The sequence below is a fragment of the Apium graveolens genome, chromosome 5 (genome assembly GCF_009905375.1).
Source record: "Apium graveolens cultivar Ventura chromosome 5, ASM990537v1, whole genome shotgun sequence".
NCBI lineage: Eukaryota > Viridiplantae > Streptophyta > Magnoliopsida > Apiales > Apiaceae > Apium > Apium graveolens.
Genome location: NC_133651.1, coordinates 175,536,469 through 175,559,706, shown reverse-complemented (window position 1 = coordinate 175,559,706; position 23,238 = coordinate 175,536,469). Strand labels below are relative to the sequence as shown.

Below are 23,238 nucleotides of genomic sequence, written 5' to 3'. Positions count from 1 at the left end.
TCGTGTAGGATCTCATTCTTTAATTCAGGTACATGAGGAATCCAAATTCTGGAAGAAAACCTTAATATGCCTTGCTCATCCCTTGGAGTATTAATCTCCTCTCCAGTTAACTGATTCTTCTCTTTCTCCATTACTTCTTCTTGACATTTCTTTATCTTTTCCACTAGTGTTGGATGAAAAGTCATTGCACGACAAACTTCTTCAACTTTTCCACAATCACAAAGTTCCAGTTCAAATCTCTTGATTTCTTCAGATAATTCCTTTGGTGTTGTCATCATATTCAGTCTCTCTTTCCTACTTAGAGCATCGGCCACAACATTCGCCTTTCCAGGATGGTAATTTATCGAGCAGTCATAGTCCTTGATCAATTCCAGCCATCTCCTCTGCCTCATATTCAGCTCCTTCTGAGTGAAAATGTACTTTAAACTCTTATGATCTGTGTAGATTTCACACTTTTCTCCGTAGAGGTAATGTCTCCAAATCTTAAGTGCGAACACTATGGCGGCTAGTTCCAAGTCATGCGTCGGGTACTTCAACTCATGCGGTTTCAACTGTCTTGACGCATACACAATCACCTTACTATGTTGCATTAATACACAGCCCAAACCCTTATGTGAAGCGTCGCTGAATATCACAAAGTTTCCTTGGTCATCTGGAAGCACTAATACCGGAGCTGTTACCAACCTTTGCTTCAACTCTTAAAAGCTATCCTCACATTCTGCACTCCATTCAAACTTTTGATTCTTCCTGGTTAACTTGGTCAATGGCTTGGCGATTTTTGAAAAATCCTTGACAAACCTTCTATAGTATCCTGCCAATCCAAGAAAATTTCGCACTTCCGTAGGAGTCTTTGGCCTCTCTCAACTCATAACTGCCTCAATCTTTGCCGGATCCACTTTAACTCCTTCATTTCCAATGACATGCCCCAAAAATTGAACTTCCTTTAACCAAAACTCACATTTGGTAAACTTGGCATACAACTTCTCTTGACGAAGTATCTCCAATGCTATCCAGAGATGTTGCTTATGTTCTTCTTCCGACTTAGAATAAATAAGGATGTCATCATTGAATACCACTACAACTTGTCCAAATACTTCTTAAATACTCGATTCATCAGATCCATAAATGTGGTCGGGGCGTTGGTCAATCCAAACGGCATTACTAGGAATTCATAGTGCCCATATCTGGTCCTAAATGCTGTCTTGGGAATATTTTCTTCTTTGATCTTTAATTGATGATATCCCGATCTCAAGTCGATCTTTGAAAAGCATTTTGCTCCCTTCAGCTGGTCAAAAAGGTCATCTATTCTTGGTAGCGGGTAGCGGTTCTTGATCGTTACCTTATTCAACTCCCGATAATCTATGCATAGCCGCATACTCCCATTATTCTTCTTTACAAATAGAACAGGTGCTCCCCATGGCGACGTACTTGGCCGTATCACTCCTTTATCCAACAATTCTTGTAACTGGCTCGCCAACTCTTTCATTTCTACTGGTGCCATCCTATATGGGGCCTTTGAAACTGGTTTCGTGCCTGGAGCAAGGTTGATCTCGAACTCGATTTGTCGATTTGGTGGTAAGCCTGGTAGTTCATCTGGAAACACATCGGGAAACTCGTTAACTACAGGTATATCTTCTATGCTGGTACTGCCTTTTTCTGAATCCACTACATAAGCTAGGAAGGACTCACAACCTTTTCTAAGTAGCTTCTTAGCCTGAACGATTGTAAGAAATAGTTGTTCTTGCCTCTGCCCCTTAAATACTACCTTCTCTCCACTCTTCGTCTTTAAATACACTTTCTTGGTCTTACAATTAATCTGAGCGTTATTCTCTCCTAACCAATCCATTCCTAAAATTATATCAAACTCCCCCAACTTGAAGAGTATCAAGTCGGCTGAAAACTTATATCTCGAAATATCAATCTCACACTTCGGACAAAATTGATTCACATGAATCTTCTCTTGGTTTGTAATTACCACATTTACTACCTCGCTCATAATCATTTTATCAAATTGAAGCTTATCAACAAAAGTTTCTGATATGAAAGATCTTGTTGCTCCCGAATCAATCAATACTTTAGCTTTGACATTATTGAGTAAAAGTGTACACGCTATCACCTCAGAATTCTGAACAACATCCTTCATCTTCAGATCAAATGTCCTTGCTGTTGCTTGCGGGGTTGATGTAGGTGGTGGAGGTAATGCCAATACCTCAGCTGGCACGCTCGTACTGGTACTTGCCACATTCATTAAAGCTTTGACTGGTCCGGTTGCCTTGCACTCTCTAGCTATGTGTCCAATCTTCCCACACTTGTAACACGTAACTCCTGGCTTCGGCATCTTGCACTCATTCACCAAATGTCCCTTCTGGTTACACCTATAGTAGGTCATGCTCAGTTTATTGCACACTCCAGGGTTCCTTCTTCCACAGTGCTTGTATTCGGGTCTCTGGAACCTATTTTCTCCAACTTGGCCTTGGCTTGCCTGGTTGTTCCCCTTTGATTCTTGCCTTTTGCCCAAATTTCCCTTCTTTTGAAAATTTCCGCCCTTATGGAATCCGATCCTCTTTATATTCCGATCTTGTGAACTTCCGGCTTCAGACTTTTCTCCATACAATGGAACCTTCCTCTTCTTGTTATCCCTTTCCTTCCTTGACTGCATCCCATTATTCTCAATCAGAGCAGCTTTCTGTACTACTCCCGCATAAGTTTCAAGCTCAAGCATAGCTACTCTATCTCTGATCCAAGGCTCCAATCCTTGCTGAAACTTCTTCGCTTTTTCCTCCTCGGTGCTGGTATACTTTGTCACAAACCTTGACAACTCAGTGAACTTCTTCTCATACTCCAGTACCGTCATGTTCCCTTGCTTCAACTCCAAAAATTTAAGCTCCATCTGATTCTGCATGTACTTAGGGTAATACTTGTCCAGAAATAACTTCTTAAATCTCCCCCAAGAAACTTGCTGGGTTGCTTCCATAGCTTTTACTGATTCCCACCAATAGATGACTTCGCCCTTCAAGAAGTAAGTAGCGTACGGCGTCTTCTGATCGTCTCCTAACTGTACCAACTCAAAAGTCCTTTCCATTTCCTTAATCCATATGTTAGCTATTACTGGATCAGTGGTATCATAGAATGCAGGTGGATTCACATTCTGAAAAGCCTTGAAAGTGATAACTTGTCTAGGTGGTACTGGTGGTTGGTGTGGTTCATGGTTATCTTGGTTTTCAATTCGTTGTTGAAGAGTTAGTTGTTGTTGAGCTATAGCATTGGTTTGTTGTTGCAAAGCTTCCAGTATTCGAAAAATATTTGGGTCTGTGGTAGATGTGGTTGTTGGGTTCTTCTTTTTGGGAGGCATGATCCTGAAATAAGAGTTATGTCAAAACAGATATGAATGATAAAATAATTTGAGGGTATCGCATGGCCTTCTTGTTTACTTATGAGGTCAAGTTTCAAGTTAAGCAGATATGGCGATGTATATAAAAACATAAAATAACAGTTGAGAGCAAATGGAACAATAGAGCATGATTATTGAAATTTAAAGGTCACAATATATAGGATTAGGACAAAGTCTGATTCGAGGAACAACAGGCTTATTTAAAGGAAATAACGGAAACAACTGGGAATTCTACGGAGTCTGATAGTACAACAACATGAAAAGGTAAATGGAAAGAACTAAGGCTCCACTCCATCTGAACGGGGCTTGGTAGTCTTTTCCTCTTGAAGCGTCTTCACAATGCCCTGGAGCTCATCTGCCACCATCTGAATGACATACTGGCTGGTGCGATCCCGGTGCGATGGCATCTCCTCAAGCTTAGTGTTGACGTACTGAACCAAGGTCTCAAGTCTCGCAGTCATCTGCTCCTTGGGCTTCCCTTCGTAGTTTCGGCTGTTCGGGTACACGTTCTTCAGTCGGTCTATCAGTCGGTCGTACTTTCCCTGAAGCATGTCAAACTCGCGCCTCAACTCAGCATACACGGAGAAAGCAATAGTGTCGTCTGACCCAGAGGGTGTCGAGGAATGCGCCCTTAGCTGACAACCAATAAGAGGAGTATTAATAATAAACTTACTTAACCTACTCTCTCGCGTATTATCTATAGCCTATATATATACCCTATAACCTATTTGGGCTGTCCAAGGACTCTAAACCGTAGCTCTGATACTAAAACCTATCACACCCCCAACTTAACCAGCAAAATTAAATATAACTATTACATTATTTAAAAATAAATAAACATAACCAAATCCAAGATCTTACAGTTTAGGGTTTGGAACAGCCCAACACTACCATCTATTACAGCTGATTTTAAATATCGAGTCCTCACATAAAACTACTAACTCTTATTCTACCTGAGCTCAAACATAAGCATCAGCATCACAGGACTTACGGGTGGTCTGCTTGAATCTAACCATAGCTGCTAGCTGTAATATCAGGGTAAAGCAAGGAGTGAGCCAAATGCTCAACAAGTGCTAAACAGTACGATAAAAAACATAAATCAAGATATACATTAAAGAATGACAATGGAAAGACATAACCAATGATAACGAGAGATAAAACTTTGGGTGATGGCATCATTTTTCTTGGATCAAAACAATTTCAAAACCATATCTTAATCAAAATCATTTTATGACGCTACGGATTACAGCCGGTGATCAACCGCGAAGTAATCCCGAACCTCGCTGGGTTCTAGAACATTAATGGGAATCCCTAGGCAACTTTTAAGCCTAATATAAGTGTGGAAAGGACTCGCGTCTCAGTCCAGATCCACTATTCAAAGAAAACATTTATCCCCCTTTGGGACTGAAAATCCACATATTATTTATTTCAAAAACTAATGCCGAATTATAACAAAATCTCTTTTAACAGTAAGCATTTTTATCAAGGGATTATAGACCAACTCGAAACACGGGAAATATGGTACTAAATCTCAGGGCCATGATTGATAAGTGGCATTTTATACCACTTAGAACGTCTTAAAATGGCTTAAATTGGTGTCTTGAAATCAAGTATTTTGTGTATTTGATGCGTTTTTCTAGTGTTTATGCATTTCAGGGTATTAGTTGCATTTCGGAGGAGGAATCATCAAGAATAAGCCTTGGCATGTGTTCACCATTGCGAGAGGAAGAGAACGGGCAGATTACGGCGAAGAAACGGAGCAAACCGGGAATTTTTCCAGAAGGGTCCTGCGCGCCCGCGCAGAAATGCTGAGCGGCCGCGCAGGGTCGGGGAAAAAGCTGAATTATTTTAGACTTCTACTTCTGTTTGGCTTCCAACTTCTATGTAATCTGAGTTTTATGGGATTATTATATAAGTAGATTTGAGACATTTTCATAGAGAATAAGAAGGAGATTATGTTTTAAATTGTGTTGGCACAAGAAGCGAAGGAGATAAGGAAGAAGACCGATTTAGCACACTGCAGCGAAGATGAAGCATATATTCTTGTGATTCTTGTTTCGTTGTAACGTTGGATGCTAGTTTTCTTGCTTTGACTTATTTACTCTTGTGACATACTCTGTTTTAATATAATTAGTTTAGTTATTATTTTCTTGTGTTGATTATCATGATTTCATATGAACCCATGATGGCGATAAGTTCTATTATGGGCTAATCGTGATCATGGGGTTGCAACAGATTTATTATAAAATTCTTTAGTTAATTGTTTAATACTTTAGTGTGTAATGATTGCATGATATCTAGTATTGGTTGTGCGTATTCGTCTTATGTGCGTCGCGAACATATAAGATAGGGTGTTAATCTCTTGTGAAGCGACGGTGGATCTTGAGATTTAGAACTTGCCATGCTAGCGTAGGTTCATGTACGTTGTGCATGATTAGTGGGTAACTATAACAGTTTTATTAGCCCTATGTAATCAAAAGGAATAACTTGTGCTTAAATCGTTGTGTTGTCAATTTCTGTAGACATATAGGAACTCAACATAATTGATGACTATTCAACTTCTATCTTAATTATGGATGCTTGGTAGAATGGTATTAGTACAATGAAAGTTGGCTTTTATCAGTTTCGTGTTATTCGATTAATATCATCACTGTCACATGCTAAAGGTAATAACAATGGCTATAGAAGGAAGTAATAATGGAGTTGTGATCTCATGAGTGTTTTATTATTGATAAGTTGAAGTGTTAGTTAAGTGGTTAATTAAGTAGTTAATTATAGTTAATATTTAATCAACAATTTTAAGTGTTATTATCTTAACATTGAGAAGTAGTCATACATTGGTGAGTGAGTTTAATTAGACAAAAACTTAGTCTGAGTCTCTGAGGGAACGAACTAGAAAGTATTCTATATTATTTGCGAACGCGTATACTTGCGTGAATATTAGTGCGTGATTTCGCCCTAACAAGTTTTTGGCGCCGCTGCCGGGGACTCGGCGTATTTGTTTAGTTTATGTACTTACCATCATTGGTCATTAGGACTCAGTGATTAGGACGTAGTAGTTAATTACTCTTTTCGGTTGTGTTTCAGGTACTTTAGCAAGTGTTTATGCAAACTCGTTCTCGTGCTCGCAAGAGGACCTTAGATACAGCTGAGGAGAAAGACGAAGTTCTTGATACTCCGGAGAAGTTAGATTTTGAGGATTCGGATTCAGGAACTGAGCAGAAAGAACCAGTAAACATGGGAGATCATATTGTTCAAGCTGATCCAACTCTTATGGATTTTTCTCGGCCTAAAATTGATGACATTCAGTCAAGCATCCTTCATCCTGCTATTCAAGCTAACACCTTTGAAATCAAGCCGGGCACTATTCAGATGGTGCAGAATTCTGTTTCTTTTGGAGGAGCGGCAACTGAAGACCCCAACATGCACATAAGGAATTTTGTCGAGATCTGCAGCACTTTTAAGTATAATGGCGTGACTGATGAGGCTATCAAGTTGAGGTTTTTCCCATTCTCACTGAGGGATAAGGCTAAAGACTGGTTACATTCTGAACCAGCTGGGTCCATCACTACGTGGCAAAATCTTGCGCAAAAGTTTCTGGTGAAGTTTTATCCAATGGCAAAGACTGCTGCTATGAGGAGTGCTCTTACTCAGTTTGCGCAGCAACCTACAGAATCTATGTGCGAGGCTTGGGAACGCTACAAGGAAATGTTGAGAAAATGTCCACATCATGGAATGCCGGATTGGATGGTAATCACTGGTTTTTATAATGGTTTGGGGGCCCAATCTCGGCCCATGCTCGATGCAGCAGCTGGAGGAGCCTTATGGGCTAAAAGCTATACTGAGGCGTATAATCTTATAGAGACAATGGCTGCAAATGAGCATCAAAACCCAACTCAGAGGATGACGTCAGGCAAGGTAGCAGGTATTCTGGAAGTTAATGCAGCCACCGCTATTGCAGCCCAGCTCCAAGCGCTATCAATGAAGGTTGATTCTTTGGCTACGTATGGAGTTAATCAAATAGCTATGGTTTGTGAGCTTTGTGCAGGTTCTCATGCTAAGGATCAGTGTTCTCTTGTCAACGAATCTGTTCAGTATGTGAATAATTATCAGCGACAACAGCAGCCTGTGCCAGCGACCTATCATCCTAACAACAGAAATCATCCAAATTTCAGCTGGGGGAATAATCAGAATGCTATTCAGCCACCACATCAGCAAGGAGTAAGTAAACAGTTTAACCCACCTGGATTCCAGCAACCACAGCAGTATGCTACAAGGCAATCATATCCTCAACAGGGAAGTGCAGCTGCACCTACTAGTGCTGATTTTGAGGAACTTAAGCTGTTGTGCAAGAGTCAGGCGGTTTCTATCAAGACCTTGGAAAATCAAATCGGTCAATTAGCCAATGCAGTGCTCAATCGTCAACCTGGCACTCTTCCCAGTGACACGGAAGTACCAGGCAGGAAGGAAGCTAAAGAGCAAGTCAATGCTATTACCTTAAGGTCTGGAAAAGTAGCTGATGCTGAAAAGGCAAAAGAAGTCGAATCTGAAGTTAGAGATGAAGAATCTAAGCAAAAGGAGAAAGTGGCGGAACCAAAGAAGACTACTGTTGAACACACTCTGCCTGAGGCTAATACAGGGGAGAAACAGCTCTATCCTCCACCACCTTTTCCTAAGAGATTGCAGCAACAAAAGCTGGATAGACAGTTCGGGAAGTTTCTGGAGGTGTTCAAGAAACTTCACATCAATATACCTTTCGCTGAGGCTCTGGAACAAATGCCTAGTTATGCAAAGTTTATGAAGACTATTCTTTCAAGGAAGGTGAAACTGGATGACCTTGAAACCGTTGCTCTCATGGAAGAATGCAGCGCTGTTCTGCAGCAAAAGTTACCACCAAAACTGAAAGATTCAGGAAGCTTCACCATTCCTTGCACCATTGGCAATCTAACTTTTAATAAGTGCCTTTGTGATTTGGGAGCAAGCATTAATCTGATGCCGTTGTCGATCTTTAAAAAGCTGGATCTACCTGATCCAAAACCCACATACATGTCGCTACAATTGGCGGACCGTTCCATTACTTACCCAAGGGGCATAGTTGAGGATGTGCTCGTCAAGGTGGATAAGCTCTTCTTTCCTGCTGATTTTGTTATTCTGGATTTTGAGGAAGATAAGAAGATTCCCATAATCTTGGGGAGGACTTTCTTGGCTACTGGCCGTACCTTGATAGATGTGCAAAAAGGGGAACTTACTATGCGGGTCCAAGATCAGGATGTGACCTTCAACGTATTCAAGGCAATGAAATTCCCTACAGAAGATGAAGAGTGCTTAAAAGTGGATGTGATTGATTCTGCGGTTACTTCGGAACTCGATCACATGCTAATGTCTGATGCATTGGAAAAGGCCTTAGTGGGGGAATTTGACAGTGATGATGAAGATATCAACGAGCAATTACAATATCTGAACGCTTCTCCATGGAAGCGAAAGCTCGACATACCATTTGAATCTCTTGGTACTTCTGACCTTAAGAATGCTGAAGGGAAGCTCAAACCATCAATAGAGGAAGCACCTACCTTGGAGCTAAAACCATTACCTGAACACTTAAGGTATGCTTTTTTAGGTTATTCATCTACGTTACCTGTTATTATTTTAGCTGACCTTTCAGGTAGTGAGGAAGACAAGCTCTTAAGGATTTTGAGAGAATTCAAATCGGCTAGAGGATGGACCATAGCAGACATCAAGGGGATAAGTCCTTCATATTGTATGCATAAAATTCTGTTAGAGGAAGGTAGTAAGCCAACTGTGGAACAGCAGCGAAGACTGAACCCGATCATGAAGGAGGTGGTGAAGAAAGAAATTCTGAAATGGCTAGATGCAGGCATCATTTATCCTATTTCTGACAGCTCGTGGGTGAGCCCCGTGCAATGTGTACCTAAGAAAGGAGGTATCACTGTGGTCACAAATGAAAAAAATGAGCTCATCCCTACTCGAACAGTTACAGGATGGAGAGTATGTATGGATTATAGAAAATTGAATAAAGCCACAAGGAAGGATCACTTCCCTCTCCCATTCATTGATCAAATGCTTGACAGATTGCTGGGACATGAGTATTTTTGTCTTCTGGATGGTTATTCCGGGTATAATCAGATTTGTATTGCACTAGAGGATCAGGAAAAGACTACCTTCACTTGTCCATTTGGCACATTTGCTTTTCGAAGAGTTTCGTTTGGTTTATGTGGCGCCCCGGCCACCTTTCAGAGATGTATGATGGCTATATTCTCTGACATGACTGGAAATAACGTCGAAGTGTTCATGGATGACTTCTCCGTCTTTGGACACTCATATGATGAATGTTTGAATAATCTGCGCGCCATACTCAAAAGATGCGTGGAAACTAATTTGGTGCTTAATTGGGAGAAATGTCATTTTATGGTGCGTGAAGGCATTATCCTTGGACATAAGGTCTCTAGCAAAGGTCTGGAGGTGGACAAGGCCAAGGTGGGAGTCATTGAAAATCTTCCCCCACCTAATTCGGTGAAAGGAATCCGTAGTTTTCTCGGTCATGCGGGTTTTTATCGGCAATTCATCAAGGACTTTTCAAAGATATCTAAGCCGTTGTGCAATTTACTTGAGAAAGATGTGCCTTTCAAATTTGATGATGAATGTTTGGCAGCATTCGAGACTCTCAAAGGGAGTTTGATCACGGCACCAGTTATTACAGTACCAGATTGGACAGAACCGTTTGAGATGATGTGTGATGCGAGTGACTATGCGGTAGGTGCAATTCTGGGACAGCGCAAGAAAAATCTCTTCCATGTGGTCTACTATGCGAGTAAGACTTTAAATGGGGCCCAATTGAACTACACCACTACTGAGAAGGAGCTTTTGGCTATAGTCTTTGGCTTTGAGAAATTTCGATCTTATCTGCTTGGTACGAAAGTAACAGTATTCACTGATCATGCAGCTATTCGCTATCTGGTTTCTAAGAAGGATTCGAAGCCGAGACTCATTCGTTGGGTGCTTTTACTTCAGGAATTTGAGTTAGAGATCAAAGATAGAAAATGTACTGAGAATCAAGTAGCTGACCATCTCTCTAGGTTGGAGAATCCCGATTCTACTTCACAAGATAGGACGTTAATCAATGAATCTTTTCCGGATGAGCAGTTGTTTGCAATTTAGGAGGAAGAACCATGGTTTGCAGATATTGTAAACTATCTTGTCAGCAATATAATGCCGCTTAATTTGACATCCGCTCAGAAGAAGAAGTTTCTGCATGAGGTGAAGTGGTATATATGGGATGAACCATATTTGTTTAGACAGGGAGCTGATCAGATCATCAGGAGATGTATCCCGTTCTGTGAGACAGAGGGGATATTACGAGACTGCCATTCCACGGTTTATGGTGGACACTATGAAGGTGAGAAGACGGCAGCTCGTATTCTGCAAGCAGGTTTTTTCTGGCCTACTTTGTTCAAGGATGCTCATCAGTTTGTTTTAAGGTGTGATCGTTGCCAAAGAGTGGGAAATTTGTCAAGGAAGGATGAGATGCCATTAAATGTGATGCTTGAAGTCGAGGTCTTTGATGTATGGGGAATCGATTTCATGGGGCCTTTTATCTCGTCTTGCAATAATCAGTACATCTTGCTGGCAGTCGATTATGTCTCAAAATGGGTCGAAGTTAAAACTTTACCGACAAATGATGTAAAGGCAGTGCTAAATTTTCTTCATAAGCAAATTTTCACAAGGTTTGGAATGCCTCGGGTAATCATAAGTGATGAAGGATCGCATTTTTGCAACCGTAAGTTCACTTCTATGATGCAGCGTTATAATGTGAATCATCGAGTAGCTACTGCCTATCATCCGCAAACAAATGGTCAAGCGGAAGTGTCTAACAGAGAGATAAAGCGCATTCTAGAGAAGGTTGTTTGTCCGTCAAGGAAGGATTGGTCTTTAAAGCTCGATGAAGCTGTTTGGGCTTACAGAACAGCATGCAAAACTCCACTTGGGATGTCACCGTTTCAGTTGGTGTACGGTAAGGGATGTCATCTACCGGCGGAGCTTGAGCATAAAGCCTACTGGGCATTGAAGAAATTGAACCTGGATTTAGATGCAGCTGGTAAGAAAAGAATGCTTCAGCTTAATGAACTTGATGAATTTCGACTACAAGCGTACGAGAATAACAAAATGTATAAGGAAAAGGTGAAGAGGTGGCACGATAGGAAGCTACATCCTAAGTTATTTGTGCCAGGGAAACAAGTTCTGTTATTCAACTCTCGGCTCCGTCTTTTTCCTGGGAAGTTGAAATCAAGGTGGTCTGGACCTTTTATTGTCAAAACTGTGTTTCCACATGGAGCGGTGGAAATTTTTGAGAATGATTCGGACCAAGCATTCAAGGTTAACGGTCAGCGGTTGAAGCACTACTATGGGGACATGGCAAACCGAGAGGTGGTTAGTGCCATTTTGTTGACTACTTGAGAAAGGTACGGAACGTCAAGCTAATGACGAAAAAGAAGCGCTGCATGGGAGGCAACCCATGAATTGTTGTTACAGGAACCCTTAGAAGTTAATAACCTATCCAAAAACACAAAAAAATCAGAAAAAAGGGGCTGAAATTTTTTTTTTCCAGAGACCCTCTGCACGCCCGCGCAGCTATGCTGTGCGCCCGCGCAGAAATGCTGAGCGGCCGCACAGGGGTCGAGTTCCAGAAAATATTTTTACAGTTCAGAAAAAAAAAACACAAAACACAAAAACCCATCACAGCCCATAAACCCACGAATTCTTTTCCCATTACCCCATGATTTTATCCCTCAAACCCACTCCTAATCTAATTTAACCTACTCCACACCCTATATATACATACACCTATCCCACATATCTCCCACAAACTTCCTACACTTAAACCCTCTCATAAACATCAAAAATCAGTTCTTACACACTTTTATTCACAAATCAATGGCACCCAAGAGAGCACGCACTATTGACAGCAGCAGCACAGTTCCTACTGCTGATTCATCAAGGGGTACTGCTGCAAGGCCTCGGTTAACTGACAGAGCTGCGGAGGAGGAGTACACTAGGCTGTTGGGGAAGCCGATTCTGAAGGAGAGGGGGTTTTTACCATCAGGGAGGGATGGTGAGTTGTTACCCATGATTGCAGAGAAGGGGTGGATAGCTTTTTGTGAGTCACCCGAAGCAGTACCGATGAGTATTGTTCGCGAGTTCTACGCGAACGCGAAGGCTGAAAAGAATGGGTTTTCTGTAGTTCGTGGGCTGACGGTTGATTATCATCGTGCGGTGATTCGCCGTGTAATTGGACAGCGAGAGAGGAAGCCCGAAGAGGAGAACTGGAATGAAAAGACTGCTGAGGATTTTGAATTGGATTTGATTTGTGCGACTCTCTGTCGACCGGGCACAGTTTGGAACCGCAGTCCAGCCAATAATGAGTATCGTCACTTTCCGGCTATCGCCATGAACAGGTATGCCCGTGCATGGAATGCATTTATATGTGCTAATATTTTGCCTTCTTCACATGCACACGAGGTCACAGTTGAGATAGCACAGTTGTTGTGGGGAATTCTGAATGAGGAATACTATTTGGACCTTAGTGAGTTTATCTATCAAGGAATTCTGAAGTTTTTGAGGGGAGCAAAGCATATGAACATCCCTTATGCATCCACGGTTATGAAGCTATGCCGAGCAGTAGGAGTGAACTGGCCGGCTCATGAGCAGTTGCAGTTGCCAGCAGCTCCGATAGATTCTGGCACTCTGAATGGGATGCAGGAGTGGACCGGTGGTGAGCCTGAGGAGCATGGGCTGGGTTATCGTCTTCCAGGAGGACGTCCAGCACGAGGTGCTACTATGGCTAGGCCAGGGCGTGGTGAGGCTGGTTCTTCGAGAGCTCAGGAGGGTGCTGGGATGGGTGATGCCCAGTATAGGAGGCTTTCACGGCGGATGGATGCCATGTATGAGACGCAGAGCAGGTTTGCTCAGGAGCTCACCCTTGCGTTAGGGACTGCTTTTCGAGGCCTTGGAGCTGATATCCAGTGGCCAGTTTTTGGTGAGGACTCTGCATACCCGCCGCCTGATACTCCACCCACTGAGGGTGATGATGATGATGACTCCGAGTAGGTATACCCTGTGTTCCTTTCTACTACCTTCACTGGGGACAGTGAAGATTTTAAGTTTGGGGGTGGTAGTTAAGGAATATTTTGTGTGTGTCATATAGCTGCATATTCATGATAGTTAGTTCATATAGTTGCATAATTTTTGCCATATAAGTTTTTTTTTATATATAGCTTTATTTGTTTGTCATATCATATAGCTCATGCATATACCATGATCCCTTTTGCAATGATTTATCGACTGAATTGTGATATTGATGCGAGTGTAGTGATAGCATTAAAGTGATATTAAGTTGTGTAGGTTGATATGCATGCTAGAAGCACTTGTATTTTCACTAAGTCTTAGAGAATGCTTAAGGGCTAGATTGTTGTTATGATCTGATTATTTTCGAGGATAATCTATTTATTATGCTTAGAATTTGATAATAGGTTCTTAGTGGTAAAGGCATGAAAAAGAAAAAAATGGAGTAAAAATGGAATTTGTTGCTAGTTGTGGCTAGGCGTCAAATGGCTAGTAGCCGGCTCGCATGTTATGCGAGTAGTCTAGGGTTGAGCAAGATGGAGCGAAACGCACTTGCTCAGAAAAAAAAAAAAAAAAATTTTTTTTGCATAATTGATCAAGAGTGGGCTCTTTGGTATTCGAGTTATTAAGTTCTTAGGGGACTTTGTGCCTAGTGACCTAAGGCTTTTAGAGTCTGGGATCCGCTAACCTAACGCTCGTTACATGGATACCATTGTATAAGTCTTTTATGGACCTCACTCATTGCACGGTCAAATAAGCATTTGAGTTGTAAATAAAAAGCACGATTCCATAGTAAGCTCCAGAGTTCTTGTAGTGTTGTATATCACTTTGTGCCTAGAATTTTTATTCTTTGTATAATCGTAGGATTGCCTTGAGGATAGTCTAGTCATAGTAATTGGTCTAGTTCCGAAGCATATCTGTTAAGCATTTGCACACACCACGTTTTTGGCTGTATGTCCGTTTGCATGAGTTTATTGATCTTTAGTGTCTAACTGCATTCGTTGAGACGTGACAATTTGGTTGGTTAATTGTAGTAAGGGGGATCGTTGCATTTTCATATAGATTGCATTCATGCATATTTTTATTTGTTTTGAGTCTGTGACGCTTGAGGACAAACATCGATTTAAGTTTGGGGGTGTGATAAGTGGCATTTTATACCACTTAGAACGTCTTAAAATGGCTTAAATTGGTGTCTTGAAATCAAGTATTTTGTGTATTTGATGCGTTTTTCTAGTGTTTATGCATTTCAGGGTATTAGTTGCATTTCGGAGGAGGAATCATCAAGAATAAGCCTTGGCATGTGTTCACCATTGCGAGAGGAAGAGAACGGGCAGATTACGGCGAAGAAACGGAGCAAACCGGGAATTTTTCCAGTAGGGTCCTGCGCGCCCGCGCAGCAATGCTGAGCGGCCGCGCAGCAGCCTTGCGCGCCCGCGCAGAAATGCTGAGCGGCCGCGCAGGGTCGGGGAAAAAGCTGAATTATTTTAGACTTCTACTTCTGTTTGGCTTCCAACTTCTATGTAATCTGAGTTTTATGGGACTATTATATAAGTAGATTTGAGACGTTTTCATAGAGAATAAGAAGGAGATTATGTTTTAAATTGTGTTGGCGCAAGAAGCGAAGGAGATAAGGAAGAAGACCGATTTAGCACACTGCAGCGAAGAGGAAGCATATATTCTTGTGATTCTTGTTTCGTTGTAACGTTGGATGCTAGTTTTCTTGCTTTGACTTATTTACTCTTGTGACGTACTCTGTTTTAATATAATTAGTTTAGTTATTATTTTCTTGTGTTGATTATCATGATTTCATATGAACCCATGATGGCGATAAGTTCTATTATGGGCTAATCGTGATCATGGGGTTGCAACGGATTTATTATGAAATTCTTTAGTTAATTGTTTAATACTTTAGTGTGTGATGATTGCATGATATCTAGTATTGGTTGTGCGTATTCGTCTTATGTGCGTCGCGAACATATAAGATAGGGTGTTAATCTCTTGTGAAGCGACGGTGGATCTTGAGATTTAGAACTTGCCATGCTAGCATAGGTTCATGTACGTTGTGCATGATTAGTGGGTAACTCTAACAGTTTTATTTGCCCTATGTAATCAAATGGAATAACTTGTGCTTAAATCGTTGTGTTGTCAATTTCTGTAGACATATAGGAACTCAACATAATTGATGACTATTCAACTTCTATCTTAATTGTGGATGCTTGGTAGAATGGTATTAGTACAATGAAAGTTGGCTTTTATCAGTTTTGTGTTATTCGATTAATATCATCACTGTCACATGCTAAAGGTAATAACAATGGCTATAGAAGGAAGTAATAATGGAGTTGTGATCTCATGAGTGTTTTATTATTGATAAGTTGAAGTGTTAGTTAAGTGGTTAATTAAGTAGTTAATTATAGTTAATATTTAATCAACAATTTTAAGTGTTATTATCTTAACATTGAGAAGTAGTCATACATTGGTGAGTGAGTTTAATTAGATAAAAACTTAGTCTGAGTCTCTGAGGGAACGAACTAGAAAGTGTTCTATATTATTTGTGAACGCGTATACTTGCGTGAATATTAGTGCGTGATTTCGCCCTAACAATGATCCACTAAACTTTACTCCATTAGGGTAACGGAAAGGTTTTCATATATAAAACTTGGACAAGAAAATTTAGTGAGGCTATTGGATATTATGTAGGGGTAATGCCAAACTGGTCTTAAAGCAATGGTTTCTCGTCAAGGCACAAGTGCTGGATCATCAAGAAGATAAGCTTTATGAATACTAAGGGTGTTAAGGTATGAAGAAATGATCTTTAACTCAGGTTATATCAGAATTGTCAAGCTTTAAGATAAGAAAGAGGGGTATCAATCAATGAGGAATCACTTTGATAAATATCTGACTTTCAGGGTTCAAGGTAAGGTTCTATAGGGGTTCAAGTATCAGGATGAGATATCAATACTTAGGAATCATCAGCATGTTAATAAAGAGAATCAACCAAGAGTTATAACTACCCTTTCTTTTATCATGGTATTCAAAATTACTTTAATATACTATCATGATAAAATTTTGAACTACTTTGCAATACGTACTCGAGGGTTCGTGGTATTTATATATGATTCAAAGATAAACATAAGATACGCTTGATTTAAATATATCAAAATGACTCAGGATAGTTGCATCGATATATATGAACTATTTACAGTGAATACGAAAGACAAGTTGAATCACTTGCCTTGAGAAAGGCTGGTCTGGTTTGACTGGTAGGAGCAACTGGAAGCTTCACTCGACCTTTATGGAAAGTTTTCCCTCGTCTCGAGATCCTACATAAATAATAATAATTCTTGTTATAATATATTTTCACCAACTTAACCTATTCACATCCCGTAATTTAAATACAAATGGCACTTAGGCCTATATGCACTTAATTTGTATTCACCTTCAAAATATACTTGCACACAAAGCCACATATACTCACATATCATATTTTAATACCAAATATTACCATATACACCATAATGTAACACTAGGCTTGGATGATCTCGACTCACAACTTAAGTCACTTGGTCGCTAAACTAGACAAAGTCTTCAAATTTTGGCTTCCTAATTCGGTGTGTCTTTACTAAACTATCCTAGACCTATTGACCCTCACTTGGGCCTTTTGCTCTACTGACCTTATACTATCTTACAACTATGGTGGTCAACCTAAATCTCACTCCTAAGTGTTCTAAAACTATGTGAAAACTGAAAGTGCTCACTGGTGCAAATTTCAGAATGACATCTATGGTTTCTTGAGTGCATTAGACACCCTTAAACTATAGTATTTCCTTAAAAACTTTTACACAAGACTCTCCTGACCTTTGGGCATCTCCCAAACTTGATGTGGCTCAAAGGCCTGGCTTGGGCCTTCTTGGGCCTAGGCTTAAAGTCCATGGTTCCCCTGTTTTTCTGGGCAGAAAACGCCCTGACTTGAATTAACTTGTAACACATGGTTCTAACTCATATCCTATGAACTATGGTTGGAAAAAATTCTCTGACACTCCCTCTAACTAAGGCCCAACAGGGCCTAATGAGGGCCTACCCATGACATGGTCAAATCTCCCTATTTCTAAGTTGCAACAAAACTGTTCCCTGCTGGACAGATTTTGTTATTCTACTTGTGCACCTAACCAAACGACATGCAAACCTCCAACCAACACCTAAAACCTTTTATATACTCCCAATACTGACTTATGGTGGCTTGGTCCTCAAAGTGCATATCAATGACATGGTCAAAACTCACTCTAAACCTCATGGTACTAAACTGATTTTCTGTAGAAACTATAACTCTCCTTTCTCCAAGATTTTGACTTGACAAACTCAATCACCAACAACCCAATACCCAAACCAAGACTTAAACATGGTGATCTACTGAACTAACTCCCTTATACTCAAAATAATCTTGGTGGAGATCATCCTTACCTAAGGTGCAATCATGGCAAAACAAAAGAAACCACATTTCACAACTCACAAATCATCAAGTTTTTGAAAATAACAAGTTATGTTTTTTTTATAAAATATACCCGAATTATTACCATGCATCAAGGAACACTAATCAATATTAACACCTTATTCCTACTGAAATTAAAGCTTACTAACAAAATCTTTCCAAATGATCAAAATCTTATAACATTCTAAGAGAAATCCATATGCATGCATGTCTTCGAGTTTTACCAACCAAAGCAACATGTTTTCTAAATATATTTCACCATGAAATTGACATGCAAGCCTAGCATAAGCTATATCTAGATGATCACTTAGCATGCAAAGAGTTTCATCGAATTTTCACTACAAGATTCATGCCATTATCATATAAACATACAAAGATTGAACAAAGCAACAAGAATGATCTCATGGACCATTCATTCGGTTCCCTTAAGGTCATGGCCGAATGAAATGGAAGGGAAATGGTCATTCAACATCAAGAGTTTCCTTCTCAAGACTTGGCACTTCACCATTCCTTGTAGTCCTCTCAAAAACAACCTTAAATCCATAAAAATCAAGGTTGTACTTTGAGTTTCAACTAAAACCTTGACATTCAACCTTAAAACTTAAACTTTTTACTCAAAACTCCTTGAAATATATGTGATCATGATATGGGAAGTAGTATTTACTTGTATAGAAGGTGAGAGCTTAATGAGGAATAAAGAAAATGAGGAGGGGGAAATTCTCGGCTAAAACCTGAGAGTGAGAGAGAGGAGGGCCGAGAGTGAGAGAGGGAGGAGGGAGGGAGGAGAAAGTGTGGTGTGAGTAGAGTGAATGATCATGCCATTTGCTTGTTTTATGATTTTTGATTTGACAAAATGTGAGTGGGAATGAGAATTGACAAGACTACCTTCCAATTATACTTGGATCATTTTGCATACAAGGGCAAAGAAGGAATTTTGCTAGTAAAATAAGAGTTAGTGGAGTTGGAATTGTCTCTTTAGCCCTTTAAATTGAATAGAAAAGGATTTGCATGCAAGGGAAACCATGTAATTTGCTAATTATGACAACTAAAATTTATAAAGATTTATTTTTATAAAATAAAATACAATTTCAAAAATTATAAAATTTATAACATATAATAACTTGGATTTTTAGAAATTTTATAAAACCACTTTTGAAATTTGTGAACAAAATAACTTTAAAAAAAAATTATTCAAGGTTTAAAATATTCCTTATAAATCAAAAATAAAAGAAATAAATAAACTTTTGCTTTGAAAAATCATATACCATATAACGCAAATTTAAGACGCAGAAATTCTCATTCACACAAGCATACAATAGTTGAATATATTGGCATTCGGTTTTAAAATTGCACCAAATTTACAAATAGTATTACACGAAAATGCCGGTTGTAACATTTCAACTTATTGAATTACACTGGTTATCATATTTAATTGTTTTAGAATTTGATGGTTTGATAAATGTGGACCAGATTTGTGGTCGGACCAAATTCGTGGTCATAATAGGACAATGTGTGCCTTGGATCCAGTATATAGAGCAAAACTGGGATCCTTGCTCGGGGTTAGTGCGTGACTGATCAGCAGTCTAACCTTGGTTTTTAAAATAAAAAGTGAATATCCAATTCTAGTCATTGCTTATTCAGAAACTTGATTCTTCTGAATCATTTCAATTGGTTATTGTTTAACCTCAGTTATTGTTATTATGAATTGCTGAGCTAGTTAGCTCACTCTTGCGAACCTTTTTATGTTTTCATCAGTTGAAAAGGAAATTGTTGGTAATTAGGATTCACAGTCCAGTGTGCGAGCTAGGATTCCAGGTTATGTTGGATCGAGCTAACAGGAGCTTTATATTATAGATAAGGTATGCAAAATTTTAAGAATGATATCATTATCAGATGTAAACTAGTTGGGATTTGGTACGATATAATAAAAGATAAGGTTGTGGCTTGTTTTCATACTTGAACCTGTTGTGATCCATGGTTGTGAAAAGAAGTGTCAATGCATATAATATTTTATATACAGATTTATCTGTTTTGTGTGTGTTATGTGCCCCAAACTTCTGACCCGAGTTTGGATGGCATCACAGGTTTGGTATCATAGCTACAGGTTATAAGTCACTGAAACAGGCCTAGATTATCGGGAATAGATAGAGGGTTAGGATTAGGATTAGGAAACAGAAAGATAGAACGTCGAGAGGTTGAGTGCGACCAAATAGTAGGTTTCAGTGCGATCCCTGATGAGATTCGAGATCCTTATCTTGCGACGCAATTTTCAGATATCAGCGATGGCAGATTATTTTATTCTGGTATCGTCTGATCATTCGGAACATTCAGTCGGAGGACCATCATCTAATTCACGCCCTTCTCGTCCACCGGTGTTAGCCATGTCACATGCTGCTGCGGCGATTGCACCTTTTCAAACTATTATCTCATCCCCTGATGTGAGGATACCTATTCGAGAATCCCCCACATGCTAATTCTGGTTCTACCAGATGTTCAGCTATGCGCGCATCTTTTCTGTCTACCCTACGCCTTGTTCTATACCATCAGTTTAAAGCCCGTCTGATGAAGTAATAACACCTAGGAGGATGGATTCGAGAGCTACAACATATGGTGAGTACACGAGGTATTAAGAAAGGTGAGAAGAAACCTAGAGAGAGGATTTGTGTGTTCCGGAAGATTGCCTCTACCAGGTTATATGGAACTACTAGTAAGTATGCCACCCATAATAATCTTGTGAAGTGAGCTAGATGAGTTTTAATGGAATTTGAGAAGATTAGATGTCGAGAGTTTTCTTGGAATTGATGATGATGTTATAACCAAACATGATGCGTATAGTAGTAATGTGATGTGATATTAGTCAACCTTGTTTTGTAAAATAGATCTGATGATTACTGGATAGATTTGTTATATGTAGTAATCGTAAGAGATGATGATGGGAGTGTTAGCAGTATGGAAAGTTAGAAATTAAGCTGCGAATAAGATAATATGCAATGGTAACTGGAGTTTAGGTCAACCAATGAAGGCAAATGGACCCAATAAAGGGTAGAAGATATATGGAAATGAATGGGCTCTTACCTGATTATTTCCCTAATTTGATACCTTATAGTTATTGAGAAGAACGACAACCAACTCATTTAGTAATGACGAACACGTGTATAATTTTCAAAATTTTAAACTAGTTTTTAAAAGAGATTTTATTAACAGAATTTTTCTAAAAATCCTCTGAACAAAACAAATTTTAAAAAAACTTGGTTGTCCAATTACTACTTGAGTTTGTCGATTGTAATAAGATTTGGATTACCTAGAAAAATACTGTATCTAGAAGTTAGTATGGTTCATTTAGAAGGCCAAGTGCACTCGATATTACAGAAAAGATTTTATTGTTTCTAACAGAAGAGTGCAGATCTTGCTCGATAAGTTTATATGACAGAACCAATGTACGGAGAAATAATTCATCCAATTTTTGAGATTATTAAAGTTCAAAGGGTACGTCGATCTAAAAGAAGCTGACTAGGATCAAAGAAGATTGAGAAATTTCCAGAATTTCCTAAAGGAAGAACATTATTAGCAAAAGAGGCGATATGTTGAACGATCAGCAACATTAGTGAAATCTGAATTTATGAATATAAATCTCGTAAGACTGCAAATAAAGTCAAATTATAAACATGGAAGCGCAACGTGAAAGATACGAGCCCCGGTATAGGGGAATTTATTCTAATGATCGATTAAGAAGGCATGTCAGAGAACTTTCTAAGGTTAATATATGCTCGAATTGAAATATATTGATCAAATCAGCGTTGAAGCTGTAAATAGATAAAATATGAATGGCGACCAAAGATATCATTCTTTCCTATAATCCTACATATTCTTATGAATCTCGAGTAAAGTATGAACTTCTTTTATGATCAGCTCTATAAGGTCACAAGAGAATTGTTGAATCTTTTTCAAATCATTCGTCCTTCAAAATATCGCTTTCTGATTGAGACAAGCAGTGTTATGGTATGACACTTTGTCGAAATGACAAAAAGTCTGGTGGGACGCCACCTAATCATGTGCTGTAATAACCCCAATTTTTGGGAAATTTTTGAAACCCTTATGAATAGTGTTTTTGCTGAATGAGAAAACTTTTCATGCCACACTATGTAGGGGTTCTGATATGGATATTCTGAGATTTTATTAGTACTTTATATGGGATATAAGTGTATGTAAAGATCGTCAGAATCCAAATCCGAACACTTTGATTTTTCCCGGAAATCCAATAGATACGGAAAGAATTGAATATAAGGTAACAGGATAAAAAGGATTTAAATTAAAGGATTATAAGAGAGGATCATAAAAGGAATACAATATATTGAGAAAGGTTAAGGGAACCTAAGTAATAAGATCCCGGGTATGATCCCTCAAACGATAAACGAAAACGAAAGTTAAGCGAACCGTATAACAGATCAGCGGTCATTAGGCAAACGATTAGGAAGTTAATCAAGGGGATTAGTGGGGATGATGTCATCCAACCAATAGAAAGAGGACAAGGAGGGGAGGATGACATCATGAGGATGACACAAGCATGACATGGGAAGGAAGGAGGTGTGGTTGAATGAGAACCACACAAATTCAAGGGCAACAAGGTAATTGACTAAATCAAACACAAAAACAAAGCAACCAAGCCAAGTAAAATCATTTTCATCAAAATCAAAAAGAAACCAAGGCATTGTTCTTCATGCTCTCGGCCAAAACAGAACCAGAACACTAAAACTGCTGTATCTCCTTCATTTCTCACTTAAATATTGTGTTCTATAGCTCATTGGAAAGGTATTGAGATGGCCTACAACTCTTGTTCACAAGTCTCGTCCAAATAATCATGGTAAGACCCTCATTTTTACAGTTCTTTAAATCGGACTTTTAGAAACTTCAAAGCCTAACTTTGTGTTCTTGATTTCTTTGGAAAGATCAAGCTTGTAGGAGGCTCCCTAAGGCTTCCTAGCAACTTAACACCTCCCAAGGAAGGTATAAACTTCAAACCCTAGCCTTTACTTTATTTGTTAGTAAGTTTAATGGTTGGTGTTGTGAAATGAGAAGCATGGATTGTGATTATTAGTAGTTTGGTTTGATTTGGAAGTGTTTTGGTAATTGAAGCTTGATTATAGTTCATAGGTCTTGATTGTGATTGTTTGAGTTCAAAACCTTGGAGATTATGGACTGATGTGGTATGGTTTAGGTGAAGTTT

At 39.3% G+C, this 23,238-nt stretch overlaps 1 non-coding gene across 1 annotated transcript; it reads right to left on the bottom strand.

Moving 5' to 3' along the window:
- Window positions 1-7,021: 7,021 nt before the first annotated feature.
- LOC141662587 (small nucleolar RNA R71) lies at window positions 7,022-7,128 on the bottom strand. Its single transcript, XR_012550694.1, has one exon. It is a non-coding gene; the product is annotated as a small nucleolar RNA R71 (small nucleolar RNA).
- Window positions 7,129-23,238: the final 16,110 nt, after the last annotated feature.